Source organism: Coregonus clupeaformis, chromosome 32 (assembly GCF_020615455.1).
Source record: "Coregonus clupeaformis isolate EN_2021a chromosome 32, ASM2061545v1, whole genome shotgun sequence".
NCBI lineage: Eukaryota > Metazoa > Chordata > Actinopteri > Salmoniformes > Salmonidae > Coregonus > Coregonus clupeaformis.
The window spans coordinates 2,431,176-2,438,638 of NC_059223.1; positions in this window are offsets into that span (position 1 = coordinate 2,431,176).

The following is a 7,463-nucleotide window of genomic DNA, read 5'->3' on the forward strand; positions in this document are numbered from 1 at the left end:
GTGAGGAATCAGCCCAGAACTACACGGGAGGATCTTGTCAATGATCTCAAGGCAGCTGGGACCATAGTCACCAAGAAAACAATTGGTAACACACTACGCCGTGAAGGACTGAAATCCTGCAGCGCCCGCAAGGTCCCCCTGCTCAAGAAAGCACATATACATGCCCGTCTGAAGTTTGCCAATGAACATCTGAATGATTCAGAGGAGAACTCAGTGAAAGTGTTGTGGTCAGATGAGACCAAAATGGAGCTCTTTGGCATCAACTCAACTCTCCGTGTTTGGAGGAGGAGGAATGCTGCCTATGACTCCAAGAACACCATCCCCACCGTCAAACATGGAGGTGGAAACATTATGCTTTGGGGGTGTTTTTCTGCTAAGGGGACAGGACAACTTCACCGCATCAAAGGGACGATGGACGGGGCCGTCAAATCTTGGGTGAGAACCTCCTTCCCTCAGCCAGGGCATTGAAAATGGGTCGTGGATGGGTATTCCAGCATGACAATGACCCAGAAAACACGGCCAAGGCAACAAAGGAGTGGCTCAAGAAGAAGCACATTAAGGTCCTGGAGTGGCCTAGCCAGTCTCCAGACCTTAATCCCATAGAAAATCTGTGGAGGGAGCTGAAGGTTCGAGTTGACAAACGTCAGCCTCAAAACCTTAATGACTTGGAGAAGATCTGCAAAGAGGAGTGGGACAAAATCCCTCCTGAGATGTGTGCAAACCTGGTGGCCAACTACAAGAAACGTCTGACCTCTGTGATTGCCAACAAGGGTTTTGCCACCAAGTACTAAGTCATGTTTTGCAGAGGGGTCAAATACTTATTTCCCTCATTAAAATGCAAATCAATTTATAACATTTTTGACATGCGTTTTTCTGGATTTTTTTGTTGTTATTCTGTCTCTCACTGTTCAAATAAACCTACCATTAAAATTATAGACTGACTTTGTCAGTAGGCAAATGTATAAAATCAGCAGGGGATCAAATACTTTTTTCCCTCACTGTATGTGTCTTCTGCTGGTCTTATCTAACTCATTATTTCTGACTTAAAAGCTTGCTAATCAGCTTGCTATGAGTACAACCCCCTGTAGAGGCTGGTTACTCACGGGTCGGCTAACCAAGACCCACTGGCTTAGCGCAGTTTCTCTGAACCACCGCAAAGTCGGAGTTTGACCCCCCATAACAAATATATTATGTGTCAGCCACTCACAAAGTATACAGTTGTGGTCAAAAGTTTCGAGAATGACACAAATATAAATTTTCACAAAGTCTGCTGCCTCAGTTTTTATGATGGCAATTTGCATATACTCCAGAATGCTATGAAGGGTGATTAGATGAATTGCAATTAATTGCAAAGTCCCTCTTTGCCATGAAAATGAACTTAATCCCCCCCAAAAATGTCCACTGCATTTCAGCCCTGCCACAAAAGGATCATGTCAGTGATTCTGTCGTTAACACAGGTGAGAGTGTTGACGAGGATAAGGCTGGAGATCACTCTGTCATGCTGATTGAGTTAGAATAACAGACTGGAAGCTTTAAAAGAAGGGTGGTGCTTGAAATCATTGTTCTTCCTCTGTTAACCATGGTTACCTGCAAGGAAACACGTGCCGTCATCATTGCTTTGCACAAAAAGGGCTTCACAGGCAAGGATATTGCTGCTAGTAAGATTGCACCTAAATAAACCATTTATCGGATCATCAAGAATTTCACGGAGAGAGATTCAATTGTTGTGAAGAAGGCTTCAGGGCGTCAAAGAAAGTCCAGCAAGCGCCAGGACCGTCTCCTAAAGTTGATTCAGCTGCGGGATCGGGGCACCACCAGTGCAGCGCTTGCTCAGGAATGGCAGCAGGCAGGTGTGAGTGCATCTGCACGCACAGTGAAGCGAGGACTTTTGGAGGATGGCCTGGTGTCAAGAAGGGCAGTGAGGAAGCCACTTCTCTCCAGGAAAAACATCAGGGACAGACTGATATTCTGCAAAAGGTACAGGGATTGGACTGCTGAGGACTGGGGTAAAGTCATTTTCTCTGATGAATCCCCTTTCCGATTGTTTGGGGCATCCGGAAAAACACTTGTCCAGAGAAGACAGGTGAGCTCTACCATCAGTCCTGTGTCATGCCAACAGTAAAACATCCTGAGACCATTCATGTGTGGGGTTGCTTCTCAGCCAAGGGAGTGGGCTCACTAACAATGTTGCCTAAGAACACAGCCATGAATAAAGAATGGTACCAACACATCCTCCGAGAGCAACTTCTCCCAACCATCCAAGAACAGTTTGGTGACGAATGCCTTTTCCAGCATGATGGAGCACCTTGCCATAAGGCAAAAGTGATAACTAAGTGGCTCGGGGAACAAAACATCAACATTTTGGGTCCATGGCCAGGAAACTCCCCAGACCTTAATCCCATTGAGAACTTGTGGTCAATCCTCAAGAGGTGGGTGGACAAACAAAAACCCACAAATTCTGACAAACTCCAAGCATTGATTATGCAAGAATGGGCTGCCATCAGGATGTGGCCCAGAAGTTAATTGAAAAAGAACAGTCAACACTGCAAATATTGACTCTTTGCATAAACTTAATGTAATTGTCAATAAAAGCCTTTGACACTGATGGAATGCTTGTAATTATACTTCAGTATACCATAGTAACATCTGACAAAAATATCTAAAAACACTGAAGCAGCTAACTTTGTGAAGACCAATACTTGTGTCATTCTCAAAAATATTGACCACGACTGTAGACTACCAATCGCTGTCCATGGTTCTGAAATTGTGACGTCTACACGGCTAACTATCGATATGCTGTCATATTATGCGGTGCTAGTGCTTTTAGTAGCCTTTGCTTTAATGGATACATGTTTCTTTTTATTTGGTCGTCATTTTCTCATGTTAAGGCAAACGTTTATGTTTCACGAAGCTATAAGCCTAAGGTGTCGCAATGCTGCTATTTAGAATTCTGTGCTGCCGGTAAAAATGAATTTAGGACATTGCAGATTGCAGATTGTAAAATGTTTTTTTTTTTATGCAACAGCATACTAATCAGTAACCAATAGATATTTTTTTATACAACTGTCCTGTAAGCCTAAAGCCTACCTGAGCCATTCTCGTCCTCTCTCACAGATTGGATAGAACGTTTGTGCTGCATAAAACCAGTCTATTAATGCTGAATGATACAATCAGTCCACCGTCAAAACAATAGCTTACTAGGCATTGTTTCATTATGCAGACAATGCAGTCTAGCCTACTAGCCTATCTATAGCTACACTATATATACAAAAGTATGTGGACACCCCTTCAAATTAAGATTCAGCTATTTCAGCCACACCCGTTGCTGACAGGTGTATAAAATCGATCACACAGCCATGCAATCTCCATAGACAAACATTGGCCTTACTGAAGAGCTCAGTGACTTTCAACGTGGCACCGTCATAGGATGCCACCTTTCCAACACGTCAGTTCGTCAAATTTCTGCCCTGCTAGAACTGCCCCGGTCAACTATAAGCTATGTTATTGTGAACTGGAAACGTCTAGGAGCAACAACGCTCAGCCGTGAAGCGGTAGGCCACACAAGCTCACAGAACGGGACCGCCAAGTGCTGAAGCGTATAGCGCATAAAAATCATCTGTCCTCGGTTGCAACACTCACTACCGAGTTCCAAACTGCCTCTGGAAGCAACATTAGCACAATAACTCTTCATCAGGAGCTTAATGAAATGGGTTTCCATGGCCGAACAGCCGCACAACAAGCCTAAGATCACCATGCGCAAGGCCAAGCGTCGTCTGGAGTGATGAATCACACTTCACCATCTGGCAGTCCGACGGACTAATCTGGGTTTGGCGGATGCCAGGAGAACGCTACCTGCCCCAATGCATAGTGCCAACTGTACAGTTCGGTGGAGGAGGAATAATGGTCTGGGGCTAGGCCCCTTAGTTCCAGTGAAGGGAAATCTTAACACTACAGCACACAATGACATTCTAGACGATTCTGTGCTTCCAACTTTGTGGCAACAGTTTAGGGAAGGCCCTTTCATGTTTCAGCATGACAATGCCCCCGTGCACAAAGCGAGGTCCATACAGAAATGGTTTGTCGAGATCGGTGTGGAAGAACTTGACTGGCCTGCACAGAGCCCAGACCTCAATCCCATCGAACACCTTTGGGATTAATTGGAACACCGACTGCGAGCTAGGCCTAATCACCCAACATCAGTGCCGACCTTGCTAATGCTCTTGTGGCTGAATGGAAGACCATGTGTAACCACGCCAGCCCATGACCTCCACATCCGGATTCTTCACCTGCAGGATCATCTGACACCAGCCACCCGGACAGCTGATGAAACTGTGGGATTGCACAACTGAAGAATTTCTGCACAAACTGTCAGAAACCGTCTCAGGGAAGCTCATCTGTGTGCTCGTTGGTCCTCACCAGGGTCTTGACCTGACTGCAGTTAGGCGTTGTAATCGACTTCAGTGGGCAAATGCTCACCTTCGACGGCCACTGGCATGCTGGAGAAGTGTGCTCTTCACGGATGAATCCCGGTTTCAACTGTACCGGGCAGATGGCACACAGCGTGTATGGCATCGTGTGGGCGAGCGATTTGCTGATGTCAACGTCAAGAACAGAGTGCCCATGGTGGCGGTGGGGTTATGGTATGGGCAGGCATGAGCTATGGACAATGAACACAATTGCATTTTATCAATGTCAGTTTTAATGCACAGACATACCGTGACGAGATTCTGAGGCACATTGTCGTGCCGTTCATCCACCACCATCACCTCATGTTTCAGCATGATAATGCACGGCCCCATGTCACAAGGATCTGTACACAATTCCTGGAAGCTGAAAATGTCCCAGTTCTTCCATGGCCTGCATACTCACCAGACATGACAACCATTGAGCATGTTTGGGATGCTCTGGATCGACGTACAGTACCAGTCAAAAGTTTGGACATACCTACTCATTCAAGGGGTTTTTCATTATTTTTACTATTTTTTTTACATTGTAGAATAATAGTGAAGACATCAAAACTATGCAATAACACATATGGAATCATGTAGTAACCAAAAAGTATTAAACAAATCAAAATATATTTTATATTTGAGATTCTTCAAGGTAGCCACCCTTTGCCTTGATGACAGCTTTGCACACTCTTGGCATTCTCTCAACCAGCTTCATGAGGTAGTCAGCTGGAATACATTTCAATTAACAGGTGTGCCTTGTTAAAAGTTAATTTGTGGAATGTATTTCCTTCTTAATGCATTTGAGCCAATCAGTTGTGTTGTGACAAGGTATGGGTGGTATACAGAAGATAGCCCTATTTGGTAAAATACCAATTCCATATTATGGCTAGAACAGCTCAAATAAGCAAAGAGAAACGACAGTCCATCATTACTTTAAGACATGAAGGTCAGTCAATCTGGAAAATTTCAACTTTGAATGTTTCTTCAAGTGCAGTAGCACAAACCATCAAGCACTATGATGAAACTGGCTCTCATGAGGACCGCCACAGGAAAGGAAGACCCAGAGTTACCTCTGCTGCAGAGGATAAGTTAATTAGAGTTAACTGCACCTCAGATTGCAGCCCAAATAAATGCTTCACAGAGTTCAAGTAACAGACACATCTCAACATCAACTGTTCAGAGGAGACTGTGTGAATCAGGCCTTCATGGGCGAATTGCTTCAAAGAAACCACTACCAAAGGACACCAATAAGAAGAAGAGACTTGCTTGGGCCAAGAAACACGAGCAATGGACATTAGACCGGTGGAAATCTGTCCTTTTGTCAGATGAACCGATGTGGATGTGGTGGAGGAGTCAGGCGCAGGACACAGAGGCTTCGTCCAACAGACTTTACTAGTCAAAAGTGCAAAAATACAATACACGGCCTCGAAACAAACAGAGGCGAGTGAATAGGTAAACCATGCGTAAACACTAAACAAACAAACAGAGCGTCAACACGCAGCTCCGAAATACAGGCAGACAACAACACACAATCTAACCTATACAAAACAGGGAACTTATAGGACACGTAATCAGAACACAAACAGACACAGGTGTACAAGACAGACCAAAGCAATCACACCACGAAACATTCAACGGTGGCAGCTAGTACTCCGGGGACGGCGAACGCCGAAGCCTGCCCGAACCAGGAGGAGGAGCAGTCTCGGCCGAAACCGTGACACCTTTGGTCTGATCAGTCCAAATTTGAGATTTTTGATTCCAACCGCCGTGTGGTGTGGGGGTGCTTTGCTGGTGACACAGTCTGTGATTTATTTAGAATTCAAGGCACACTTAACCAGCATGGCTACCACAGCATTCTGCAGCGATACACCATCCCATCTGGTTTGCGCTTAGTGGGACTATCACTTGTTCTTCAACAGGACAATGACCCAAAACACACCTCCAGACTATGTAAGGGATATTTGACCAAGGAGAGTGATGGAGTGCTGCATCAGATGACCTGGCCTCCACAATCACCCGACCTCAACCCAATTGAGATGGTTTGGGATGAGTTGGACCGCAGAGTGAAGGAAAAGCAGCCAACAAGTGCTCAGCATATGTGGGAACTCCTTCAAGACAGTTGGAAAAGCATTCCTCATGAAGCTGGTTGAGAGAATGCCAAGAGTGTGCAAAGCTGTCATCAAGTAAAAGGGTGGCTACTTTGAAGAATCTCAAATATAAAATATACAGTGGGGGAAAAAAGTATTTAGTCAGCCACCAATTGTGCAAGTTCTCCCACTTAAAAAGATGAGAGAGGCCTGTAATTTTCATCATAGGTACACGTCAACTATGACAGACAAAATGAGGAAAAAAAATCCAGAAAATCACATTGTAGGATTTTTTATGAATTTATTTGCAAATTATGGTGGAAAATAAGTATTTGGTCACCTACAAACAAGCAAGATTTCTGGCTCTCACAGACCTGTAACTTCTTCTTTAAGTGGCACCTCTGTCCTCCACTCGTTACCTGTATTAATGGCACCTGTTTGAACTTGTTATCAGTATAAAAGACACCTGTCCACAACCTCAAACAGTCACACTCCAAACTCCACTATGGCCAAGACCAAAGAGCTGTCAAAGGACACCAGAAACAAAATTGTAGACCTGCACCAGGCTGGGAAGACTGAATCTGCAATAGGTAAGCAGCTTGGTTTGAAGAAATCAACTGTGGGAGCAATTATTAGGAAATGGAAGACATACAAGACCACTGATAATCTCCCTCGATCTGGGGCTCCACGCAAGATCTCACCCCGTGGGGTCAAAATGATCACAAGAACGGTGAGCAAAAATCCCAGAACCACACGGGGGACCTAGTGAATGACCTGCAGAGAGCTGGGACCAAAGTAACAAAGCCTACCATCAGTAACACACTACGCCGCCAGGGACTCAAATCCTGCAGTGTCAGATGTGTCCCCCTGCTTAAGCCAGTACATGTCCAGGCACGTCTGAAGTTTGCTAGAGTGCATTTGGATG